The sequence below is a fragment of the Protopterus annectens genome, chromosome 4.part1, assembly GCF_019279795.1.
Source record: "Protopterus annectens isolate FY-2018-M chromosome 4.part1, PAN1.0, whole genome shotgun sequence".
In the NCBI taxonomy this organism is placed as follows: Eukaryota; Metazoa; Chordata; order Ceratodontiformes; family Protopteridae; genus Protopterus; species Protopterus annectens.
The window spans coordinates 942547684-942561185 of NC_056734.1; positions in this window are offsets into that span (position 1 = coordinate 942547684).

Here is a 13502-nt window from a genome sequence, read left to right on the forward strand (position 1 = left end):
CTGAAAGGTGTGGAATGAGTTATAGCCCGGTAGTGCAGGGGTGCTTCTGCTGCCTTGAACCAGGTCTCTGTTACAGCACAGATGACAATGTTCTCCATTTTAAGGAGTGCTTTGAATGAGTGCATTTTGAGATTTAGACTTCTAGCTTTGAACAGCATGACCGTCAGACTGCATTTGTTTGTGGAAAAAATGGCCATAACAGATATATGATTTTCTGTCAGAAAACAGGAAAGTTTTAAAAAAGTGAAATTTATTTCCTGGCCCTGGGATGCACAAAGCTTAAAATTTTGTGCAGCAGCAGTGTAACTGCTCCTACATGGAATATGGTCGCCGAGCATTCCAGGAACATCCTGTTTTCACATGCATGAGCGGCCCTACACTGTTCCTACATGCAGTATGCTAATTTGCTCATTTGCTGGTGAAAACCATGCAAATGAGCTGAAATAGCAATCCAGGAAGCAGGCAGGTCTCCGTGCATTAACAGTGTAAGGCGCAGAAATGTATTTGGCTAGTAGCCGAATACATTTCTGCAAAATAGAAAACAGAGGCATGACAGTCTCAAAGAAAGCATGTATTCCATTGGCATGAAAAATAGTTTAATTTTTTTAAAATAAAACTTTTTTTTTTGCCGATCTCGGCCGTTTAAGCATAGGGCAGAGGCGGGCAAATGGGATTGTGATGAAAATACAAAAAAAGGGAAAAAATCAAGTTTGAGAGAAATCTTCATTTTGCCATAATAGTCAATGGTATGCAGAATGAAAACAATACCAGGGAATAGTGGTTGCTAAGGGCAAAGGCTTAATGTAAGTGTGGTAACTCAGGAGTAAGTCAGTGGTGTATGCAAATGAGGTAATTTATACTGAATCACAAATTTCTTCTAAGTGTCTCCAACTGCATGGTGTAGACAGGAAGAGCAGCTAACATGAAAAGGGTGTGTGTCATGATTGCTGTGAGCACATTGGAGCTTAGTGGCTCGTATTTGCCATTAGCTAAGCACAGCTAAGGCAGGGGGTGTGTCCGTGGCTATATTTCCCTATCCCATGAAATACAGAGCGTGTTTGCATCTAGGAAGGGCCAGATCTGCCTAAAACTGTTTACTTCAGCTAAACAGGTGTGCGCAGCATGCGCCGGGCCTAAAACACAAAAATAAAACACAGGGGATAGCAGAACTGTTGACATTTGAGCACCAGGAATGTGCGGTATGGATCAGGGCTTAAACAGGGAGAAAACGGGAAAGGGAAACTGCAGAAGGAAGGCATTCAAGGAGAACAAGCATAGCTGGCAGGTGGAATGTATCAGAATCAACCAATTACACAGGCAGCAGCCCAGCACATTACTATAAACTATGCAAACACCTTTCAGTCTGTTTTTTTTCCCACAGACTGTACACCACTGGTGTGCACATTCAGGGGAATTTTAAACTGACAAATCTAATAAAATATGTTAGGGGCTGCTGTTGCTCTGATCTATCAGCATTTAAGTTCATAGGTTAGTACTAGGCTAACTGCCCTTGCGAGCCATTTTAAGCATAGCCCAATTATCCTTTGTGAGACTCAAACCCTGCACTTTGTGTTTTTAAAACAACCACCTTAACCATTAGGCCACCCTCCCAACCCAGTTAGAAACTGAGGGTGGTGAGAAGGAAAATGCTGACAACCAGAGCAGACTGAGGAGGCGAAGAGTGGTCAGACCCAGTGTAACCTACCAGGTGCTACATGATCTGGAAATAGTAGAGTGATACAGGGTGGACAGGGACATACTTCAGCAACTTGTTGAACTGTGCTGGTCTCACCTCAGAGCCAGAATGAACAGAGGGGAACCCATCCCAGTGGATACCAAGGTATGTGTAGCCTTAAGAATACTAGCTACAGGTATTTTCCAAAGACCAACTGGGGATATCATGGGGGTCTCACAGGGATCTGTGTCCAGGATACTCCACCAGTTCGTGGATGCCATGCGACCACATGCCACTAAGCACATTCACTTCCCCAGCACCTGTGAGAAGAGGACCAGCAATATACATATCTTCCACCATGTAGCAGACTACCCAGAGGTACTGAGTGCCATAGACTGCACACTCATCCACATGAAAGCACCACCTGGTGAATGGGGTAGGGTGTAGATAAACTGCAAGGACTTCCCCTCCATCAACTGCTAGGTCATGTGCAATGCCCAGGACATTATCATGAACATGTGTGCTGGCAGCCCTGGAAGTTATCATGACTCCCACATCTGGAATTCATCACAGCTGCAACAGGCATTTACCAGTGGGGACATTCCATATTACCAGCTGGTGGGGAATGCTGGCTACTCAATGGAGCCGTGACTGATGACACCTATCAGAAATGCACACACACCCACACAAGAATGCCATAATGAGGCACACGCACAAACCAGGATCATTATAGAGAGTGTGTTTGGGATGCTCAAGTCACGGTTCCGCTGCATTGACATATCCAGTGGAGCTTTGCAGTACTCTCCTGCCACATGTGCACACATGTTCATTGTATGTGCCATGCTACACAAAACAATCCTGTGGAAACAGTTGCAGAAGGAACAACATGGGGAAGGGCCACACAGCCCCCCACCATTGCCAAGACCTCCACAGGCACAGAGTGACTCGGAGGAGGAAAATCCTGAGCCTGCCCCTGTAGACAGATGGAGGCATGTTGAGTATGCCTTGGCCTTGGCAAAGAGGCAACACATAGCACATACACTGACACTATAGGGACCCAGGGATGGATCTCTCTCTCTCTCTGACTCACACACACAGTAAAATGGATGCCAAGCATCACACCACCTATACCTGACCATGTATAGGCAGTGTATTACATGCATCCAACATAGTCAAACTCAAACACCACTCTCACAACAGCTGCAAGCCGAAGGTAAGCCAGTCTCTGTAATAAAATAAACTAATGGAGTGGAATTTTCTGATAGCATATCTGTGATATTTGATCAAGCATGTAAGGGAATGGGGTGGCTAACTGGGATAGCAGCAGACAACTAACAGTCCTATGGGACAGCAGGAAGTGTATCCCCAGTATTGCCCTACCCACACCATGCAGTACCACCCTAGGTGACAAATGCCACTGCAGTATATGTGGTGAGCCAAATAACTCGGGGGGGGGTCAGAGGTCACATGCATGGATGTCAAAGTGGGGGTCCCATAACCACTACCAGCCCCACACAGCAGATCAGCTGTATAAAACCATACAGAAATGCCTGGCAAATGCCCTCACATGGCAACATCCATGAAATTCCCACCCACAGACTTTTACACAGTGATATCACAGCATTTCTGGCAGTGACAGTATGACTTTGAAAGGTAAGAAGTCTGAAACTACAAATGTCTATGCCAGAACAATCTAACCTGTGGTTGATACTATTATGCCTGTAGTGTGAAAGATAGGGTACACCACTATGCTAAATGGGACTAAAATGTTACGCAAATATCACCACAGTCTGTCTAGATGTGTATTGTGTACAGTTGTGTCATCACCCAATAGTCCCATAGAAATGCAGTAACATGTTCTTAGCCTTAAGCAGCATCCAGCTGTCACCCAGAGAGATGGCACAATAGTAACAGAAAGCAATTGTCAGTAACACCCACATTCAACTTACTGGTGCCATCCCAGGGGTGTCTCCTGCTGGCAACCTGGGAGCATATGTTCATCAGAATGCACTGCCTTGCTACAGCTGGTCTGCATCTGTCACACCTGGCCTACAGGCCTCTGGAAAATGCATATGCCTCACCCACAATGCCCTGTTAAGGAGTGTCATGGGGTCCATAACACCAACATAACGCAGTCCACAAAATGTAAAGAAAGGCCATGCTGATAACTGCTAGGAGAAAACCTGCCAACCTCAGGGAGCAAGAAATCTGGACCAAGCCATGAATCATGTGGTGATGAAGGTCCAAAGAGAAGGACACCTGTGAAATACTGCTCTAATAATGTTATAAAGTTGATGGAATGATTTGTATTAGCATGGAATGTCTGATGGGTACGAAGTCTGAAACTGCAATGTCAACTCTCAGTAATATTTGACTTCAACCTTGAGTGACTTGCAAAACACTTTTGCTTGAAAACCACACTTATCTGGGTAACCAACAAGATATATGAGCCATGGATGTGGACATTCTGTGATACTCTGTAAAGTCGACAGGCATGGCTAGGAGTTTAAACATGGGAATGCTCTCACTGCAGGCAGGCCTAACCCTGGAAGGTCATGACATGTCTGCATCTACAGGACCCTGGCCAATAGCCATGGGAGTAACACACCCCTCCCATATCACTCATCCTATGCAACATCCTGATCCCAACATGTGGCCATTCAAGCAAAATGAGGTGGGCCATACATATATATGTGACAAACACACACCTTCAGGCTGGTGAAACAGTCTGACACACACAAGACCCACCAAGTGCAGTCAACCATTGAGGAGAACCCAATGTTAAGTACTGGTAGCTATAGGCAACATATCTGACCCAGGACACACACACCCCACATATCATATCCCCTACAAATCTATCCAGAGTCTACCTGTCACCCTGATCTTGTCTGACTTATATTACCCAACTATAGACTGGGAAGCAGATCAGGTCAGAACATAAATGCACAGAGATTCCATCAATGTAATATATCACCAAGGTGCTGGACCATTTACACAGCACCAGCAGTCACTTGCTTGTAGGCACAATTCTCAACAGGCTGGATTATGCAAGAATGCATAGCATTTGACCCATAATCCTGATGTGTGCATCATCCATCCTGTATTCCGCTGGTAAATCACTGTGATGATCTGAGGAGGTATGTCACGAGGTATTGAAAGAATACATGACAGTGTCAAATGGCATATATGACAGATGTCTGCTAAAACAAGTCCTGTAACCCTAGCAATCCATACATTACTGAGAGAAATTGTCACAATCACTGTATGGCCCATTGTCCCCATATTTTGATAGGCTATCTCCAGATATCCCACACCAACAGGTTAAGAGGTAGACAATCCTTGGAATGGAATCCCACAAGGACTATAGAAGGACTTCTGGACATGCTCATACACTTAAAGAAATGTCAGTAGCATCTATGAATAAACAGGCCTTCCCCACACAGTTGACTTCCCATTACCCCACCTTAGCAGTCCTGAAGATGTCTATCACCATAGAAGTCACTTTTGAAAGGCCCAGCATTATAAGCACTGTGGTGCATGTGATAAATGCATAAGACTATAGTACAAACAGCTAGTTAGGTAGAAGTTCTAATTCTAGTCTTGGCAAATCTAAAAGTGTGTGTGTGTGTGTGTGTGTGTGTGTGTGTGTGTGTGTGTGTGTGTGTGTGTGTGTGTGTGTGTGTGTGTGTGTGCACGTGTGTGTGCGTGTGCGTGTGTGTGTGTGTGTGTGTGTGTGTGTGTGTGTGTGTGTGTGCATTTACAACTAAAAGCTTTTGGCCCCATTCAAACCCAGTACACTTCCCATTCCCCTAATATAGCAGTCCTGCAGATATCACTCATCTTGGAAGTCCCTTCCGTCAAGCCTCAGCTCCATAATCTCTGTGGTGCTTGTGATAACTGCATAACACTATAGTACAAATAACTAGTTAGGTAGGAGTACTAACCTCAGTCCTGGTAAATGTAAAAGTGTGTGTGTGTGTGTGTGTGTGTGTGTGTGTGTGTGTGTGTGTGTGTGTGTGTGTGTGTGTGTGTGTGTGTGTGTGTGTATATATGTGTATGTGTGTGTGTGTGTGTCTGTGTGTGTGTGTCTGTGTGTGTGTGTCTGTGTGTGTGTATTTACAACTAAAAACTTTTTGGTCCATTCAAACAAAGTAAACTTCCCCTTTCCCTACTTTAGAAGTCCTGCAGATGTCAGTCATCTTAGAAGTGTGTGTGTGTGATAATTGCATAACACTATAATACAAATAACTAGTTAGGTAGGAGTTGTAATCTCAGTCCTGGCTAATGTAAAAATGTGTGTCTGTGTGTTTACAACTAAAAGCTTTTGGGTCCATTCAAACCAGGTACACCACCCCTTTCTCTACTTTATCAGCCCTGCAGATATCAGTCATCTTAGAAGTGTCTTCCATCAGGCCTCAGCCTCCTATGCTCTGTGGCACTTGTGATAACTCCATAACATGATAATACAAATAGTTAGGTAAGAGTTCTAATCCCAGTACTGGCAAATGCATGTATATAAGTGTGCACATGTGTAGTTTAAATTATTTTGTACTTCTCCCACCCAGTAAATCTCCCATTGCCACACTTTACAAGGGCTGGTGATGTTTCTCACCTTAGATGTACCTTTGCACAACTGTCACCCTATACGCTCCATGGCATAAGCGATAAATGTGTAACACTGTAGTAGAACTAAATAGGTAGGGGTTTTAATCTCAGTCTGGGCAAGTGTGTGTTTGTGTGTGTGTGTGTGTGTGTGTGTGTGTGTGTGTGTGTGAATAGTATCCTCTCAGTGGGTGGGTTGTTGTGTCTATGTGAGAACCATACCATTTTGCTGTTGCCCACTCAGTACATGCCCCAGTGCCCACATTACAAGGCCCACAGTTGCCACCCACTGTAGAGGGACCTGTAGACACTCTGCAACCCGATAAGCATTGTGCCATGTACAATAACTGTGTGACAGTATGGAATAGATAACAAGATAGGCTGCCCATCTAATCATTGGATATCACTCCCCACTCAGGAATCGTACACAAATACAGTCAGGTAGGCAGCCACACCTACATCAGTAGGTGGCCTGTAAACTGTTTTGCAGATAGAACCCACAGTGTGAAAGCAGTGGACCCCATGTCAGATTGCTGAACAGTCATGAGTGGAGTACCACAGGTTGTGGAACTGGGTTACCTCATGATTGGTATCCACATCTCTGAGGACTAGCCCAATACAAAGATGCCCTGGCTAACAATGTCTGCAGATGAATACAATGTGGGTGCTATTATTATCCACCCATGCGAGGTTGACATCCTACACAAAGGCCTCTAAGATCTATGACTGTTGTCAGAACCCTGGACATATGCTCAATGCTAGATGATGTGCCGCCATCCCCCTTGGGTACGACATGGTTCCCATAAAGTAATACATTGATGGTAGTCCACTGAACACTGATGTTGGTATAATGGAACTGGGAACACAGGTTGACAGTGAGCTGTATGGTGACCACCACAGTGTCACTGTCTTCAGAATGTCCTAACATGCATCACTACACCTGACACAGGGTGTGGAATCCAGGAAGTCAAAGGACAGTGTTTCCCTGTACACACCCCTCAGTAGGCCAGTCAATGTGTACTATGGCCCATTTGCCATGTACCCCACTGGACACCAGCAACAACAGGATAGTCTGCAAATGTACCTTACAAAGAGGATATTAGGTACTCCACACTTGCCCCATATGGACAGACTCCAACAACTGCACTGAATATCTGTCTCATATTGCCTATGTAGGTGAGATCTCTGCCTGACATACACAGCCATATCTGACCCAACCATGTCAGGAATGCTACATCCAAGGACACCAATCTGTCACACAACATGCCCCAGATAACTCAACTCTATCCTCACAATCAATAGTATATGTTGGAGAGACAGGTGCACAACCCAGATATTGGCCACGCCATAGAATAGATGCCATGCACATGTCAAGCCATGCAGAGCACTGGCCCTCTACAAGAGATATCAGGAGGAGTGCATGGGAGTAGAATGCCCACCCTGGGGATCACTACAGTGACTATACACAGTACACACACTGGGAAGTATCGTCAGGTGTCATGATGCCAGTGTATTCCCATGGGCTAGCTTGTAAAGCCTCCATGGCCATTTGCCACATACACACCTATGACTCTTTGAAACCATGGATCTCAGGACTGTTGGATGTGTGTGTGTGTCTGGGCATTAGTGTGTTTGAGAGTGTTTGTGAGTGTGTAAACATGTGGGTGAAACTAGTTGGTGGCCCACCTCACCCAGTCCAAATATCATTGCCATATCTTTCAAGTGCTGTAGATGTTATTCACTATATAGGTAACTTGGGACACTCCACAGCCTATAAGCTCTGTGGTGTGTGCATTAACTGCATAACACTTTAATGCTAACAACCACATAGCTAGGGCATCTATTATGAGACATTGCAAATTGTGTGTGTGTGTGTGTGTGTGTGTGTGTGTGTGTGTGTGTGTGTGTGTGTGTGTGTGTGTGTGTGTGTGTGTGTGTGTTATTGTGTGTAAGTGTGTATATGCGTAGGGTACATTATTTTGTGGCCCCTCTCACCCAGTACATTCCCCATTGCCATGATTTGCAAGGCCTGGTGATATCCCTTGCTGTAGATGTAGCTTTGGACAAGTGTCACTCCATAACTTCCATGGTGTGTGTGATAAATGTGTAGCAATGTAGTAACAATGAATAGATATGTAGGGGTTCTACTCCCCCTCCTGGCAAATGTGTGTGAGAGAAGAGTATTGTGTGTGTGTGTGTGTGTGTGTGTGTGTGTGTGTGTGTGTGTGTGTGTGTGTGTGTGTGTGTGTGTGTGTGTGTGTGTGTGTGCGTGTGTCTGTGTGTGTGTGTGTGAATGACATCCACTGGATGGCCATGAATTCATATTTATACCATGGTACACACAGTACATATTTCTAAGTCTACTGGATGAGGTCTGCTGTTCACACCAGCCATAATGGTATCTGTACACACTTTGCAGCCCTATAAGCCCTGTGGAACAGTATGGAATAGTATGTCACAAATAACAAGATAGGTTGGTCTGCTAATGTCAGTACTGGCAAGTGTGTGTGTGTGTGTGTGTGTGTGTGTGTGTGTGCATGCACTAGTGTGTATAGCAGTGTTTAGTAGTGTGTACACTCATGTGTGACAGTAATATGAAAACTGTCACACCAACTACACCACCCATTGCCATACCTTACAGCAGCATGTGATATTAATCACTATACATGTATTTCAGAAACACAACAGAATATGAACTCTGTGCCCCTTGTGATAACTACCTAACACTGTAACACCAATGACTAGATGGGTGGGGGTGTCAAACCCAACATTGACAATTGTGATCGTGTGTGTGTGTGTGTGTGTGTGTGTGTGTGTGTGTGTGTGTGTGTGTGTGTGCGTGTATGTGTGCATGTGCATATGTGAACAGTATTCCCTGTGTGTCACATCAACACAATACCCTCTGTGTGTCTGGTATTCACAAATCTTTAGTGTTTACCACCCAGGACACTTACCATTGTCCACTGTACAAGAGTTGCTGACATCAGCCACCATGCACTTACCTGTATACACCCCTCAGCCCTATCAGCCATGTGGCACATGCAATAACTGTTATACAGATCTGTTAATTGTATGCATCTCTACCCTGGGTATGATACAGTCAGTGTGTCACCACACTGCCATACCTCTTGTAGGAATGGACTGCAGGGCTACATCCTCCTGAGAGACAGGCACCTAGAACACAAACAGTATACATTATGGAGACCACAGTCAGTCAGTGATAATAACAGCAATAATGCATCATGGCTGGACAGCTACACACTCTGACATGTAACCTTTAAACATGCTGGCTGACAACACTTTACACAGCATCGCATTGCTAACATGTACTAAACTCACCCTGTGCATCAGAACCATGTTAGCGTGTCCCTGCATTGATGGTATGGATGACAGGGATGTTGCACAGTTGTCCTCGTATGCACAGGATGTGGTGTGTGTTTGCCAGAAGCTTAGGCTGAGCCAACTGATTGACACATCTCTGTGGGTTGGAACTTGTGCATTACGTGGGCTGTGCAGAGGTGGTGTGTGTAAGTATGGATGTGCCCTTGCTCTGATGGTGATGTGTGTGAGTGTGAGTGTGTGTGTGTGTGTGTGTGTGTGTGTGTGTGTGTGTGTGTGTGTGTGTGTGTGTGTGTGTGTGGATGCACACAGTTCTGCCATGTTGCTTTCTATACAGGGGTATGTTGGACAGCTGAAGACCATACATGACAGGGTGTGCAGTACACAATGTCTGGCTATGGACACAGGAACTGGGCCTGCCAGGGGTTCCACTGACACCACCAGGCCCAAGACCAGATGGAGTAGTACTCCCTGATGCTGACAGTTGTCTGCTGGATCTGGATCCCTGTTAGGACTGGCCAGGATCATGTGCCTGTGGCCTGCTGTGTTGTGGTGTGGACAGCACCCCGCCTGCATTCATGCTGCTGGTGCTGCCACTACATGTTGCATGGCCAAGTAGACCTTCAGCTGTTTGTGGTGCTGTCCTATGTCCACATGGCCAATTGGCAACTCCCACCACATGCTCCAACACAGACATCCCATGGTCAAGGAATGCTACCATCTCACCCAACCATCTATCCATGACCTCAGCATAATGATGGTAGACATCTGCAAGATCACAGATGTTGTTATGCATAGCAGGAAGATTTGCCATCTGGACCCTGAGAGTCTGTCTGGTGTGACATTCCATATGTGCCTGTGCCTCCATGATGGTCCGAAACATGCATCAGTGACACCTGATGTGGCACTTCTGGTAGGGCCATCATGGGCATCAGTCCTCATCTGAGCATCCCTGTCCATCCGCTTGTGAGTGACTTTGACTGTTATCCAGCTATGGCTGGTGTCTACAGACACACTTGCCCTAGTCACGACACTTTCCTGTCCCATGTCACCACACGCCAACTGTCCCTCATCTATGGCCACTGGTGATGGGGCATGTGTGGGCATTGTGAATGTGTGCGGGAATGGGGTGGACAAAAGTGGAATGCCAACCAATGGTACAGATTCAGCCCCTGACAAGCCCACCTGTGTCTAACTATGCCTATCATCATTGTCATAGTCTGCAGATTTACTGAGATCAGTTTCTATGCAGGAAGGACCCTGACCCTCATCGCCACCTGTGAGGGGAAGACAATATCTCTAATTTAATACCTGTACAGTATGGTTTACTAACACACACACACACACACACACACACACACACACACACACACACACACACACACAAACACACACATACACACACACACATACAGTTGAGGTGACGTGGCACAAAGATATTACACAGATCTCACATTATCCAACAGTTGACATGCATGAAACATGGCCCTCAACATCATGCATTGTAGCCATTCTTAAACCTTCTTACTAACAATCTACATCTCTGCGATGCTTGAGTTGTGTCAGTAGGTGACGTCCCTTCCCTTAGAACACACTGCACCCATGTACACATTATTGCTGTGCACCTGTATAGCACACTGGCATCTAATGTTGACCACACCTCACAACTGTATAAATCATTGCTGAATGTGTAGATGTCAGGTGCTTATGTTTGCTCTGTTCCTCACAACCCCTATGAGTTTTTCTGACATATAACTGGGATGATATGAGGACTGATGTCACCAATTAATGACATATGTTTGATCTGCACATCTCATCATCAGCAGTGAATGTATGTGCAATCACATCCAGTTATAACAATGACCTTCTTAGCTTAACATGGATATGATAAAGCATACACACCAGCCTATTTTATGATATGAAATGAGACCACAGTACTGCATTTGAAAACATTACACACCTTATATGTGACATATGACCTGTGCAATCCAATCAAGATGCAGACAAATGTATTAGTTGTGAAGATACTGAATGAGATGCATACAATATTGAGGTTGCATAACTATGAACACGCTTACACCAATGCTTGGTTAAAGCACCTGATAATTGCACTACGGCAGTTGCACTGCCTGGAAAGGGGTATATTAGCATGACACATCCTGCCTTGGCATTATTTGGACAGTCTTCCCTACAAAGGTCTCCCAACTCTGTAAGATTGCAAGGCCATCTAATGTGCACAGTCCTTGGAGGTCACACTGGGGGTTTACTATTGGTGTTCAGTTTGGGCTTTGTCTGGCCCAATTCATAACCTTGATTGTGTTCAGATAGAGACATTCTTAGCTGGCTTTGGATGTATGCCTCAGTTCATTGTTGTGTTGGAAGCTGAAACCCCTCTCCATCCTCTGCCTTATTGCAGATGCTTAATGGCTGTGGCACACATGCGAGTGTTATTTGTAACTGTTCAGAATTCCCTCCACCATGTCTACAGGCCTATTTTCAGCTAATGAACAGCAAACCTAATGCTGGACACTGCCATCATCAAGCTTCAATTTGTGTATGGTGGCCCTCAGGTGAAGTGAAGTGTTGCTTGTGCACCACACATATCTTTAGGAATACTGTCTGTAGGTTTGAATTTTGGTCCCATGACACCATTACACATTGCAGCACATGCCTTTGGAAGACTTGATGCTATGTTTGGCTACCTGTACACAGCCCTGGATGGTGCTGGGTGTGGGTAAGTGGTTCTATCTACTGACACCTCCCCATACGACAGACTTATGCAGAATCCAGGCGATTGTTGCCATATGTACTACTGAAATAGTACTTCCCAGAGAGGCCTACAAGTCCCTCAGTGTTGCTGCATGTCTCCTGGCAACCTCCCTGACCAGTTCTCAACATGTCTTGTCACCTGCTTTTGGAAGGACATCTGGTTCTTTTCAACAGCACTGTTGTCCCATATTTAATCCACCTTTTGATGACTGTCTCCACTGTGTTCCATGGTATATCCAATATTGGGGACACACATATATATATATATATATATATATATATATATATATATATATATATATACACACACACACACACACACACACACACACACACACACACACACACACACACACACACACCTCAGTATTTATTGGTAATATATATATATATATATATACATATTGTCATAAACATATATGTATCACCATACATATCTATCTATCGATCTATCTGTATATGTATATGTTTCTTTATATATATATATATATATATATATATATATATATATATATATATATACATTTGTAGATTCCAATCCTTCCTGATTGCACAGTGTTGCTTCCCTATTGTAGACTGGCTGTAATGCATGGTATGTTTGACAAAACATCCAAAGATGTACAGCTGAGATGGCTTAGTAGTACATTGCTGTTGCTGTAGTGTATAGGGTCCTGGGTTCAAGACCTTCGATGGCTGTTTATTTTTTGCTAGACAGAACAAGGGCTGTTGAATACAGAGTGATTAAGGCAGTTTTGAGAGACTTTAAGTAGGTTTGAGTGGGTTTGCATGACGGCAAGTGGTGCTAATGTACAGTAAAATGAATAGGTGCTTTCACCATTTAGGCTTCACTTAGCGATGTTTCCAAGTGCACAAATCAGCTTAGCATTCACATTTAAGCAATGCTTTAACCTGCTAAGCAGAGCTTAGCCCTGGTAATCAGTGCTCACATTCCAGTCTGATAAAATAGGAGAGCAATGACATCATTTAACAAGTATATTTAATTTCCTGTACATAACATGATTCTATGTGCTGTCATTACAGTAGCAAGGGGTGTGAATATACTGTATGGAACACATGGGTATACATGAGTAGTATCATATTTCTTGTTTTCTGTTTT